This window comes from Athene noctua, chromosome 26, assembly GCF_965140245.1.
Source record: "Athene noctua chromosome 26, bAthNoc1.hap1.1, whole genome shotgun sequence".
Lineage (NCBI taxonomy): Eukaryota > Metazoa > Chordata > Aves > Strigiformes > Strigidae > Athene > Athene noctua.
Window position 1 is genome coordinate 4,593,524 of NC_134062.1, and position 14,761 is coordinate 4,608,284.

A 14,761-nucleotide genomic window follows, 5' to 3' on the forward strand; every position below is an offset into this window, starting at 1 on the left:
TAACAAGCACAATTTTCCCTCATTCAAAGATGAACTTGGACAGTACCCCAAGAGGAAAACATGAATTTAAAAAAAAAAAAAAAAAAGACAGAAATGAATATAATCTAAGGCGTTAATTTGCACTAAAGGTGGTGTTTGTTAATTTTCTTTTTTTGGTGGAACTGAATTCCAAGTGAGTGGATACATCTGTAATACCTTACCAAGGGTAAAAATGCTGTATAGGAATAATTTGATAATAAAACTTTTTCCAGAAAACAGTTCTCCATCTTATTTTCTTATAAAGTCTAAAACAAACTGTGTGGAACAGGAAAGGACCTAACCTCTGCCAGGTCAAAGAGGAAAGAAGTGCACACCTGCTTTTTTTTTTTTTTTTATTTTCCCTATTAACAGACTGACATATTTCAAATACCCCTTCAGTTTTGATTTCAGTTTTGATAAACGCATCTTGAAAGCCAAGGCACAGCCAGTGGATTTGAACACTTTGAGCTACCAAATGCTATATTCACTTTCCAAAGGCCACAATCTCTATAGCAAAATAGACCTTAGCATGCATTAAACAGCTACAGTGAAAGTTCTGTTTGTAAACATGTCTTTAATATGGTCATTTTATCAAGAACCAGTAGGTACCACATCTTGTTTAGACAGAGGCTTTACCAATTTTAAAGCAAAGGATAAATAATTTATGTTGATATTCACATTTAAATACAAGTCTAGACGAGCTTTAGAGAAGAAACAGGGGCAGAGAGAGAACTCCTGTTGCAGCAAACAGCAAGAGGGATTACCAACGAGAAAGAAACCAAGAGAAGAACTGAGGGAGAGGAAGAAGAAGAGTGTTTTCCAGCCTAAACCCTGCCTGTTCCCGAAAGTCCACACCCTTGTGTGCTAGAAGCTACTTTCCATTTTATGAACCTCCCTCCTCAAAACTCCTCTCCTTAATACTCGGCTGGGTATTGTATCAGTTATTCTGGATATCAGTGTCTTTCATATATAGACATGAAGAAGAGGAATTACAAAGGAAGAAGGAAGAGCGACAAAAAAAATAAGCATGTAAACAATGGGTGAGTCCAAATTCCAGATATATGTGCTGCTTATCACTTGGTAATGCAACTCAGTAACACACCAACAACAAGTATGTGAGGTGCCAAGGTGACTCATTTCAACATCTTGTCATATTGTCAGGAGTCAGGACTGATTTGTTTTTGTCTTCTGCTTAAAGACAGGAAAAATAAGAGGAAAAGCTGTATGGGCAAGCAACACAACCCACTTTCCACCATCTCTAGAGCTGCAGTGCTTAGCCAGAACGTCATGTTCAAATACCATCAGGAAGAGGAAAGAAAAGGGGAGGGGGGAGGCATATTTTGCACAATGTGGGTGCAGTTACTGCACAGAACCAGGAAAATATATAACTACACATGTTTTACTATGAAAACAAAATACTTTTTCTTGAAAAAAAAAAAGTGGGAAAGATAACTTGGACAGGTTGTTTGCTAAAAGCACTGAGAAATGCAGTGGTTGCCCTGCAAAACCTTCTAAAGTAACGAGCCTGTTTTCTCTCACTTGTTGAAGACTGAATCTACAACAAATTCTTACAAAAGGAAATTTCTCTTTCTGTGCTCTAACTCCTGATGGTTATCACCTCAAACACATCACTGGTTGAACAGGAGTACTATCTCTAAACACTGCCAACGGGACGACAGTTTTGTTTCTGGCCTCCTTTTGTTGCCTCAGCACCTCTGACTACATTCACAGTCAACATATCATTTTGCTGCTAATGCAAAACAAAAACATACCCAAGAAACCGTACACCCAAAAATCTCACAACACAGCCAGAGAGACTGACAAAACCACAGAGCTACAGAAGAAGAATTTCCCAAGATTTCAAGGCCAAGTGACAGTGTTACAACCATAACATTGGAAGTTAATTATTCTTCTGCATTATTTTTCTAGGAACATTTGTCTTTTACCATGTCACAAACCATTCAGTATTTGTCTGACAAATGCATCCTCCCCAAAATCAGAGAGAATTTTGACACATGGATGTCTTTAGCTTGAAGAAGAGTCAAACAAAGAAATCAAGAGGAATCAAAGTAATATAAGCTGGAAAAAACACAACACAGAGGGAAGGAAAAAAAAAAAAAGAGGTTTTGAGAGGAATACTTAAAAGATGGATGTGATGCATCCATTTTAGCATCAGCATATGCTCCTGAGAGTAAAGCAAATGAATTCTGTCATAGCAATGTCTAGAAAACTAGCAAATGTATGCCTCCATATCCCCTCTGTGCAAGAGTGAGTGGGGAGGAATTGCAGCATGACATTTCCCCCATGTATAATCATTTTAAGGGGAAAAAAAAAAGCCACCTAGAAGATCAGTAACAGGGAAGGAAAAAAAAAAAAAAAAAAAAAAAAAAGGAAAAAACCACTCCAGCTGGTCTGGAGCAAAAACCTCAAAATCAGCAAATGATTCTGAAATAGTCTGCTCTTCTACCTGCAGAGCCAGTTTTGCTTTTAGCAAGAGTTGCCAACAAATACTCCTTTGCATTTCAAATGGTGCTTTAGTTCAAAGGCCTCTTCAGCAGCTGAGAGCAGCGTGCCACCCAACAGCTGCAGAGTTTGGCTGCCGGTGACTCCATCACACCAACATTTTCTTTGAGAGGACAAGATGTACTTCACAATCTGTTTTACTGCATCAGTATCTGAGCAGAAAGTCCAAATCAGAGGTTTGCAAAGCAACTGAAGAGACAAGTTAAGAAATCAGAAGATTAACATCATTTCCAAGAAGGGCAAAGCCCATGAACGCCTCGAGACAGGTTCACTGTTTCTAAATCTAACAGACTTTCCAGTATTACAAAAGATCTCAAACCCACGAAGGCAAAATAGACAAACAGGCCATAGGCGTGGAAAGAATGAATTCTACATTTGCTCACTGGCATGCATAGTGTTTGTTAGAACTAGTAAGTCTGGGAATTACTGCATAAGACCAGACAGGTCATTGCATAACAGCACGTGGGGGAAACAGCAGGTAGGACCTCTCAGTCCAGTATAACCATCCTCTGCTGACATCTAAGGCATGAGGGTACGGTATCTGATGTGGAACTGTCCTCAAACACAGGCCTCATTTAACCCGATAAACTCAGAGAACATGGCTGTACCCATCAAACAAAAGTTAAGACTATTCATAAGAAAAAGTGCAAAGCGGGTGGTACAATCCATTGCAAACTGGAGCAACTCAAATACACGCACAGGCCTCCTCCCTCCGCTCTCACAGTGGGGATTTAGGTGGCAATATCACACATCAATTCTTACACTTACTGCTGCATCATTGATCCCATTTAATCTGTTTTGTGTCCCATTTGTGAGCAGGTTAAAAATATACACCGCAGCATGGCATTGCATCTTCATGTTCTGGTGCCTCCCAAATCAAAAATGTTATAGACTTTCAGTTAAATTCCAAATCTGGGCAGAATACACATGCTGTAATCCACAATCTGAAAAACTGAGCTGGCAGGCTGGGAAGATAATTTACTTTGCTGGTCAGGTCTATGCACTAATTTTTCAGTTAGTCTTAATCTCAAGGACACTTCAACCTTGTGTAGGTTTCTTACTGCTACATACATCCCGTCATTATTGTTATCATTTGAGGGGTGAGAAGACATCTAGAAACCACAGTCACGGATCATGAAAAATACTCCTGTGCTAAATACTAAACCAAAAAGAAAATGCAATTCCTCCACTCGGCTCTTACTTATAAATTCCTTTAGCCAGTTCTGCAGCCTCGACAGGAATAAACATTGTTCTCCCTCAGCCAAGTAAGAAGCAATAATGCAAAGAAGAAAAGTAGATTTCCAACTGTAACAATATACCTTCAAGCAGGCTGCTTCCTTTCTGCCTACAACTATGCTGCAAGCATGGAAAGAGTTAATTTACTAGCTCATAAACTGAGAAATCTTTCTTTAACACAAAACTGTGCTTTCTTGCACCAGCCTCAGCCAGACCAGACAGGTCAGATGTCCCTATTGATTACGCTGAACTTCACAGCTTTCCTTTACCTCCTTTTGCTTCTTTTAACAACACAGTTTTCTCTAGTTTTAACTAGCTCTCACCATCTCCCCCTCCCGCCTCCAAAAAACCCAAACACCTTTCCCCTTTCACCTGCTATGTTACTAGACAATTCCAAGAGAATTGGTCAAGAGACAAGCAAGATGAAAAGGGAGAGCTGGCTTAAGGCAAAGTGCTACTCTGCAGCAAAGGGGTAAGGGAGAATTTAAGGATGGCAAACACTGCTGTGCAATGCAGTACGTATAAAGCTATGTACGCAGGCAAATTGTACTAGCTGCTCAGTCGTGAGGTTTGTCTCTTGGGCCTGGACGTTGCTCAAAAATTTATTCATAACAAGACTTCATACGAGAGTTAGTCAGTGGGATTTTCTATTATACTTCCTACCACACAGATTCTGAACTGAGTTATGAGCAATTTGTCTTGGGGTGAGTCAAGTTTCAAGATGGTAACAAGTAATACCTACCTTCTGCCATAGCTGTAAGAGCTCAATTTCTTAGGTGTGGCAGGTCTGAATTTTCCCTTATGCTCAAATTCAGAACTGACTTTGGCAGCAGCAGAGTCGTCACATGCAATATTTTAGTACGTGGACTTCTCGGTGACGACGATACGTAGAGCACATTCCCTGTAAATCAGTTTTGTAGACTTCATTCATGTAGGATACTCATCCCCTCTCAAAACGGTTAACAACTAGAAGTGCTCAGTATTACATTTTTAACCACGTAATACGGCACAAGAGCTGAAGAACTGTTTGAGAGAGCTTGCAATATTGAGATTTCACTGAAGGCCGGGGGGATACAGGACTGACTTTATTCCTATGAGGCTGGGAGAGTGCCTTCACTGCCATTAACTCATAGGCAGGGTTCACATCTGAAACACAAACTGTAGCCACATTATACAGTGAAAAATGCTCTTATTACCTTATCCGGTGGCACCACCTCCAGCACAAGGAACCTTTTCAGGAGACACCATGACACTGCTGGCCCCTAGAAAAGGAAGGAAAACACAGATATTAATCCTCTCCTGCAAACATTTGCAGACAACTGCTGTTTTCACCACACTGTCAGCACTTACTGAAAATCAAAATGATCACAACACCGCTAGAAAGACACACCCAACTCACAGTCCACTTATTCTTGTAATTCAAGAGACCATACTGCTGATGCACCACCACACAAAGAACTCCGGGCTGGCTACTCATGAACGTAACAAGTTCTGAAGGGCCTTACTACAGATCTGTGATGTGACAAAGTCAATTCACATAAACACGTATGTAAGCCCTAAGGAGAGAGACAACACTGCACTTACAGAGCATGACTAAGGTGCTGCTCTTGGGCCTCGACGCAGTCTCAGGAATTTCTTTAGCATGACACAACCTAGGGACATCCTGATTTACAGAGACCCCAGTGATTTGTTCCAGCCCCATCCTCTGACAAAGCCACTGTAAGGCTGGCTGCATTCATTTCTTAATACTAGAGATTTTTACAGAGGAAAAACACCTTAAGTCATGACTTTTATGCCTGCTTTAACCAGGTCAGTTCATGAACTTTTTCCAAAACATTATTTTGCAGTGACTGAAAAACTGGTCCAGACCCACCAGTGTGAAAGACCCCCTGGGAGCAGATATTTTCTGGCAGCACTGCACACCCTATAATCACTCAATTCATCTAATTCCAGGTAACAGCACTAGAAAGAACAACGTAGTTTGCATTCATAATGACGCTCAATTTCTTGCTCAGACTGTAATTGAGTTTTCTTCAATGCCACATTGTGAAACGACATTTATTTTTCAGCTGTAAGAAGAGTTTCAATTTGAAGGTGCAAAATTCAAGGGCATAAAAGGCCAAAAACCCACAGAAATGCTCAATGCAAAGGTATTTACCTCCATTACTTATCTACTAGCAGATTCTCTGGACTAACCATAATCACGACAGCAGCATAAGCTACCTTTTGTTACCTGTGAGATTCTATCTTCAGAGCTCATTTGGCATCGTTTAAATGCTCACATTACCAAGTATGCTATTTAGGAAACAAAGCTCAACTGGAATCACCTTTAGCTGGTTTGGTGCTGCTAAACCCTTGTAGTGTTTTGCCAGGAATTTCAAGCAGAATGCCCACTAGTCCAGTCAGAGCACCACAGTATGCTGCATTTAAGGACAAACATGAATTTTCCAGAAGACCCCTATAGCAAAGCAGCAAAAATGCCGAACAGTCTAGAGCTATGTCTTTTATTTAATAATCTACTCTGAAACACCACTATGTTTTTGAACTAATGGCACTTTAATTGGAAAAAATATTGCAACAGGCAGTGATTCTTTCTGAAGAGCCTGGAAGACTAATTCCATCCGTGTTTGTCAAAAAATCTAAAACTATTGTTCTTTTTCTTGAAAAGCAGAATGATATCAAGAACTCTGTGAAAGTGAGCTTAATAACTGCTAAAAGTTTAACAACAGCAAATTCCCCACCGCACCTCCAGGAGCTGAGTCTGAGGCTCCTGGGCCTCAGGGAGCCGCTGCGGGGCCTGGCATAGCCACAGCTCTTCCAAGAAAATATCCTGACACCGGGATCACCGCGGCACAGCTGGTGCCATGGATAAAGACAGCTTGTGCTCCGTTGTTCCCCCTACGCTCAGGGTGGGCAGAGGGCCCCGAGCCAATCTCTCACCAAGCCCTCCCTGAGGTGAGGGGTCCCCACAGGAGTCCCTGCCACCAACCCCCCCAGGGCTGCCTGAGGGCTTACCGCAACCACAGCCCGAAAAGCACAACTTCAGCAGCACAGTCAAATATTCCTTTCCTCCTGAGAGCACAAGCGAGTCTGTCCAGGGGTGGGTGCCTGGGCAATGTCCCCCCATAGCTGTGCCCAATGCCCTGCCCTGCTCGCCCACAGCCACCCCAGCTGGGGGGCACCCACACACCCCACCTGTGCCCTCCCACACAACCCCCATGCAGGCGAGTTCCTCAGTGATGTGTTTTGCTAAATTAAAACGCTTTGGAACAGCTACATTTCAGTATTTATACTCCAGGTTATTAACTGAAGACAGACAGGCTTTTCTACCGAGTCCAAACAAAGAGCTCTCTAGAAGGAAGGAGCAGAACACCCAAGCCCGTTCCCAGTCAGCAGAGAGAAGGCAGCAAGATGGGCAATAAGAAAATGGAGCCTCTAATTCTGGCGGGATGTTTAACACCCTGCAGGCAGACAGCCCAGCTGAAGCTGTTTGAAAGCACAAAACCGGAGTACGTGCACCTGGCAAGATGTACAGCCATAAAGTAGAAGCTTTTTTGTGTTCCCTAGGGCTTCTAAAACGAACGTGGTAAATATTCTTCAGGACAAGAACCATGTACTTAGGTGTAAAATAGGCAGAAAAGATAAAACCCAGTAAAAATGGTAACAGATTTCTCAGCCAAATGAAGTGGGTTTGACAACTACGAAATCTCTCCCCTGCAAGTCAACAAACCAATGCACTATGATGGTACCTGAGATCTGTTCAACTTAACCAATCCTTTTTTAAACACGGAGAAAAATAGTGATTTTATAACAACTATGATACAAATAGCATGGCCTTGAAGCTTCACACACAACTCAAGTATTGCCAAGCCTCAATTCCTCCAAATTTCACCCCATGGAAGAGTCTGTAACGGGCCCTTTTGTACACTGGAGTGGAACACCACTCTTAGATTTGGCCCAACCTCATCCCAATTGCAATGGGAAAAGCAAAAGGTGCTTTATCAGTAACCTGCTACCACCATGCAAGAAATGCCCTAACCTGAAACTATCTTGACAATAAAAATATTGGAAGTGATTGCATTATTTATTTTTCCAATCTATTAATTCTTCAGGCACACAGCACTTCTGTTCTGTCCCAGTGTTCCAGCCCTACATAGTCCCCATACTTCTCCAGCCACCACTCTCGTAAAACTGGAAAACAGACAACTTTTGGGGCTATGCAACTGAGAAACTACAAGAAAAACCACATTGTTCTGTACAAGCCTAGCCTCTTAAGCAGAAATTCCTATGCTGTCAGTTTGCCAGGTCTGAAGCCCTGCAAGACTGTTTCACCATCCCAGAGCCAGCTTCCCAGTGGAGCAACTGATACCTGCAGGCTTTGCTTCTTACACTGCTGCAATAATCTCAGCTGCTGGCCTTATTTAGACCAGTACATCAGTTTGCTTTGTGTACTCAGAAAATACTCCAGTTCGATTTCGTAGGCATCGCTAATGCTTTCAGGGTCACATCCCTCCGGAATCCGCTCAGCCTCGCATGAAGCATCACCATTTGCTATTTTGTGAATTCAAGAATATACCTGAAAACTGCCAAGATCTGTCACAGATCTGCAGTTTGGCGGCAAAAAAACATGCACAGCAGTTTTGAAAAATCTTGCGCGAGCATAATACCTAGTTGTCTGTCTTGAACAAAGGATTTACAGGATCAGGCCACTACACAAGGGATTGAATAGGAAGAAAACACACCGCACATCTATCTTTGTGAAAACAATCTGATCGCCTAAAGTAGCCCCTGGCTGAAAGGAAAATACATTTCCAGACAACAATTAATTTTCTAGATAAGAAACTTCTCTCTTTTCCTCAAGAATCTCTCATTTAGCTTCTCTTTTGCCTAGATACATTGGCCTTCTGCTAATAATACATACAATGTGAGGCTGATCTCAATAATACACTAGCCAACAGCATTCTGAAAGACTCCCCTGTAAGTGTCCTTTGTGGGACAGGGACAGAAGGGGACACAGCTCAGAGCCATGCCTTTGAAAAGGCTCCCACTAACAGGCATCCCTCAGCTTTAAGAGCTGGCGTGACTTTTATTTTAACTGTAAAAAAACCCAAATTATTTTGTAGGGAGGAAAAAAAAAAAACCTGGCACCAGCCTGAACCTGAGTAAGAATGTGCTGGTACCATCAGGGAAGGAGAGACTGCATGCACAGATAGGCTGTGCTCTCTCTTCTCTGCTGGTACCACCACGTACAGGTGCTGCCCCAGGCTCTGACATCTCCCTGGTCCCTCCCTGTCACGCAGGCTGAGTCAGCAGAGGTGAAGTTCCAGCAGCACAGAAAAATCCTTCCCAGCCACAGCTGGCAGACACGAAGACTCTGCACTAAGCGGGGAAGTAAACAAAGCAAAATGGCTCAGGTGACTGTGTGACACTTCACTGTCTGCTTCCTATATTACAAGTAGAGGTTTAGGGAGAGAATATGGAATATCAGTTTTATCACACCAGACTGACACTAGCAGTTCACAGATGTTAAACGCCAGAAAGGATCACTCAAACTAAGATAACTGCACTAAGAAGCTGAAAACCAGAATTATGAAAATACAGAACAAAGGAGGGAGACACAAACACATGGCAAGCGTCAGTAACCGCGGGGAGATGGAAGAAAATGAAAGAAAGAAAGACAGAATTGAGTTATCCTGCTGTAACTTCTGTGAAGGGTTCACTGCTCATGCACATACCCCATTAACAGTATCATGGGAGTAAACTTACTGCTGGTAGGATTCCTGGCCTATCTCACTTGGTCTCTAGGCCTGTTTTCCAGGCATTAAGTCAAAATCTCAGTGACTTTCCCTGGCAGCGTGAGTGGTCTGCAAATCAAAGAGTGTGCACTTCAGCATCTGTGAATTCTAAACAGAGTGTAGAAATGCAGAGTCATCGTAGCCACGAGGACAGGGAGAAAGTTGGACAGAGAGAGGAACGCAAAGGTGTGCTGAAAGGATGGACTATGTGAAACTGCTCAGCAGTGTATCAGAAGTTCTGCACAAATAAAAAAAAAAAAAAAAAAAAAAAAGTGTTGAGTAAGAGAGCAGATAAGAACCACAAGACAAAGCGCAGGGAATTCCCCTAAAGCAGAAAGCCCAACAGCCTGAAGAAGCTACATTTACTTCTCCTGGGGGCAAAAGGTGGGGCCAGAGAACTGGGGAAGGGGGAGAGTTAAAGTTCAGGTACCACTCACAACACTGTTTGAAAAATGTCTGTTTGATTTTGAGCTTGGTTCTGCTACCTGCCTGCAGGGACGGCTGGGAGATGGAAACTGTAATGATTCTGCATGGCTGCTACATGAGAGAAAGAGGAAGAAAAATACACATATAGCTATTCTTAAACTTAATAATGGCCACAGTGCTAGCTCCTGTAGCTTTCACCTTTCTTAAATAAAAAAAGAAAAGGCTGGCTCGTGAGAGGAGAATTTCAGTTTTTAAGTACTGCCTTATCAAGACAAGAAATGTAAGGACAAGACTATATAGACCTGAACAAGGGCAAAAGCCAAAGAAATGGCAAATTAGATCAAGAGGTACACAGCGATGGATCACAAAAATCAAAATGAAACTTTGCAGGGAACAACCTGGAGACAGCAAAAGCTTTTGCAAGGTCCCTTGGCCACAAAGAGTGCTAGCAGGAGAATCAGGTTATTACTTTTCACAACAGAGCACAGAGACAACCCACCAAAGGCAGTGCAGGGACATTCTCTCAGTTTATTCCAGTCTCAGAGTGACAGTTCCTAAATTGCAGCAATTTAATAACTTCCATCGGATCTTTGTTTAACCATCTTCACAGTCCCTAGTAAACCAAATCTATCCATGAAGACCTTCTTTTTCCCCGTGCAGGGTTTTGTTTTGGTGGGATTTTCCATCCCCCAGATAGAGTCACCTCAAAAGAGTGACTTAAGACAAAGCTCATTTCAAATGTATTTTCCTATGGGATTCTAGCAGACAGTAACTGAAGTCCAGGCAGAGATTTTATCCCAGGAAAACGGATATGTTTCTTTCTGGTACATAAATAAGTGTGATGTGAAAGGGCTCAAAACCCAGGCTTTTAATGAGTTCTGAAAGTTAGCATACTGTCACACAAAGAAATAATGATTGGATGTGCTGGTGGGGAGACTGCTAACTACAGTACTGCTCTGTGCTAGGCCTTTCACCTAAGGAGATCCATGTGCTCTCTAGAATAGAGAGCCTGAATTCCTCCTAGACTGGGAGAAGCAACCTGATCTAATGCTGTCAGCTGCTCCATTTACCTAAAAACCAGCTGTGGAGAAAAGAGAGCATAAACCTGTGCTAATAATCCAACCAGCCTCAGCTCTGATTTTTCCACCAGGGTTCAAAAGACTCCCAAAGCACAAACATTAACAGATTTACCCCAAATCATTTACCAGCAGAACCGGACAAAGCAGCAACTTATAGCAACTTCCCTATTTACATACAGAAGTCCTCACAGGAGGTCAGAACCACAATGCTGTTGTATTGCTATTTCATTTCAGGCATCTCGGTCACTCATTCTGTAAAACATATTGTGATTTCTGTGTCTTAACCCTCTCCACTCATTTGCTGTGCTGGGAGCAGCACAGCCCTGGCTAGAACCAGTATCTTCTCTTCATCGTGGCTGGAATGAATTTTGCTTTAAGCACCCAGAGGGGGTCAAGTCAGCTCTGTTTGATTAGACTTGAATTACTCTGTATTTCTGTCTGGAATAGCCAGGTATGATTTTACTGGAGGAAACTTCATTCCACCCTGAACAGACAAAAAGTTCCCAAGACAAATCTTCCCGCTCCCAGCTGGCCAGCTGTAACTGAGATTTCTTTATAGGGTACACGCCAGGGCAGATCAACTGGGGTTCAGGGGAGCTGCCCCCTGTTCCCCCCCCCCCAGCACCACACAGTATGAACAGAAATTCCAAGGGGAAGTAGCTGCTTGGCTCCACAGCCTCCTGTTCGGATGGCAGCTGGATCCAGCTTGCTCGTTGCCGAGATTAAACTCTTCCACAAGGTGAGTTTCTCCTTGAGCCTAGGATCTACACAATCCAGTCTTAAATTTCCTCCCAGTCCAGAAGGTGAATTTGACGGGAAGAAAATAACCCACAAAAGAATAAAATCTGAGGGGAGCGATTCTGCTGCACAAATACTTCCTTTCTGAGCTTAGCTAAGAGTTTTGGAACTGCAGTTTGCTAAGAGAGGGTGGAGAAGCCAAGGTAAGCAAAGGATTTGTAACACTACAAAGTCTTCGTTGTTCTTAGTTACTGCTGACCTATGAAGCACGGGTAAATACACTGCAGGAAAACTCGTTAGGGTGGTAAATCATTGATGGGGGACATTTTCTGATGGACTTACTATGGATCAAGTAACATTTACATCTTAAATTTAAAATTATTTCTCCAGGAAAGAGTTCAAGGGCTGTTTACCCTAGTGTACAACACTTCTTTTGCTCGAAGAAAAAAAATTAACTCTGGCTTCTCTGACAAGACCAAAAAAGCCCCACATGTCCTGACCTCATTTATAGCAAACTATATGGAAATTTCATGTAAGTGGAGTAAATCCAACTTCACAGTAGCACATAATAAGAGAGGATCATGTCTTTTTATAGTTTTAATTTCTAACTTCTTCAGCAGTGTTGTAATGCAAATCCAAACCACAAATACCCACTTTCTCTCCTTATCTCTCCTCCCCTGGTATCACATGTGAGCATATTCATTATCTGGCCCTTTTCCAAAAAGCTGTTAGCCCGGGCTCTACATGTAGGACTGTGGTAATTCACCCTTCCTGCCTTCTAACGTCACAGCATAGCTCAGCCTGAGGATCCTAAAGAGCTTGGTGCTTCAGACAAGCTGCTTTTGAAAACACTGTTTCTTACACCTGCCCAAAAGTGACTGGCCTCAACATCCAGCATTACAAGAGGCCTTCGACCTCTACAGCATATTGACTTCCTTGTTGACCACAACCCAGTTATATCAATTAGTACCTCCCCTGGCACCATTTACAAAGGCCAACCTGTGAGACCTACGCACAATGGCTCTCCAGTAGAATTTAGTAAGAGCTGGGCACCTGGAAACCACCAGCTTTTTTTAATGCCACGTTCTTCACTTTATCTATGTTTGGCTTGGCAAATTTGCTCCAAGAAATAGGCTTATTAGCAGCTTTTCTCCCATTAAGAGTACCACAGGTGTACACTTGGTATGGTTTTGGAATCACAAAATATAGAGTAGTTTGTTGCTCGGAGGTGTAGGAGTGATGGGCTGCAGCAGATTTCTCACAGAGAACAGTGCATATTTTGTGCTATATTGGGCTCTGATTTGTCAGAACTTACACTGGCTGACAGATGGGCGAGGGGGAGATTGGGAATCAATGCCTGCTGCTTTTGGTAGATATAAGTGGGTTTTCCAGGTCTCTCTTTTTCAGGGTCTAATACTGCCAGTCAGTAAAATGTAACAAGGAAAACCAAGTTTCCTCTTCTTCAGTTCAAGTTTCTTCCAGTTCTTCTAATGACTAGACTGGATACCTGACTGACTTTAAGAGAAGATTTTGTCCTGCTTAATTTACAAAGTTATCTTATCTATCTGCTACTATTTCAGGGTTATCCGTTTCCTTTCCTAGGAAAAACTAGCAGGGGTAACTCTTCCTTTTCATTTTCCCAGACTTCTTGCAAGACTGAATTCTGTATGTTCCAGAGAAAAGAGACTTTCCACTGAAGTAACTGTCCTCTCTGATGCTACCCTTACAAACATGCTGTGTCCCACCAAATTTTAGATCTCCACAAATCCAAAGCAGGCACCACTTCCACACTTCCCTAGTATCAGCACAATCTCATTTGGCAGCTCCGTTGCTTCATACCTCTTGCAACTGCAATGCACAACGCAGCGAGTCAGTAACAGGATTTATAGTGACTGTTCCCGCATTGCCAAAATATTACACGTCTTAAAACTTCTGCACATCTCACAGAAAAGAGAGATGCTACCTGCTGGATTCCAAGTATGCCTTAAAATATATCAGAACAAATGGAACACATAAACCAGACATTATACTGAATGGATTTGAACCAGGGGAACACGATGTGTCCACAACCACAGATTTCCTCCTTGAATTTAATAGAAAGGAGCTGCTACTTTTACTTCTAAAGCCAGGAGCAGGAATTTGAATTGCTGGGTGACTGAGATCTTCCTCAAAGCATCGGTTCCTTGTAGAAAATATGTGGAAAACACTACTTTCCCATGACATGAACAGCTGAATACTTCCAAAATTCTCATATAGTTCTCACATAAACAGACACAGGTGAATCTCAGTGTAAGATCATCATGATTTAGGGAATCTTACTGGAGAGCTCCAATAGCCCTTTTTTAATCTGTGGGCTGCTGTTAAAAAAAAAAAAAATACATTCTTGGAAATCTTTTTGTTTTCCAGCAACATAAGAGTTGCATAAAACCAAGTGTTGCAATTTTAAAATTGTTTCTGAATTCATCTGAGATCAATGTGCCACTGGGTATTGTATAGAGAAAAGCTATGTTCTCACCAATTAGGTTTTACCACCTTTTTCACAAACTTTCTTTTTTTTTTTTTTTTTTTTTAAGAGGAACCTAGAAGAAAAAAGGTTCATCTATAGCATTTGCAAGATTATATAAATTTTTATATGCAGCTTTAATACATTTCTTTAATACAAGCACTTAGCCCAGCAAATCAGCAGGATTACTGATTCAACAGGTATGTGAAAGATGGGAGAGGGTCCATCCCATGGAGATATGAACTCACTTGAGGAGTTATAAAGTTATTTATAGAAGCTGGTCAGGTAAAAGCTGAGATAAAAGTAGTAAGGGCTGAGATAAAAGTAGTAAGGGCTGAGATAAAAGTAGTAAGGGCTGAGATAAAAGTAGTAAGGACTTGTTAATCGAATACTTTAACACTTCCAGAAATAAAACTACTGAGTTAAAGATGAACCAACCTAGG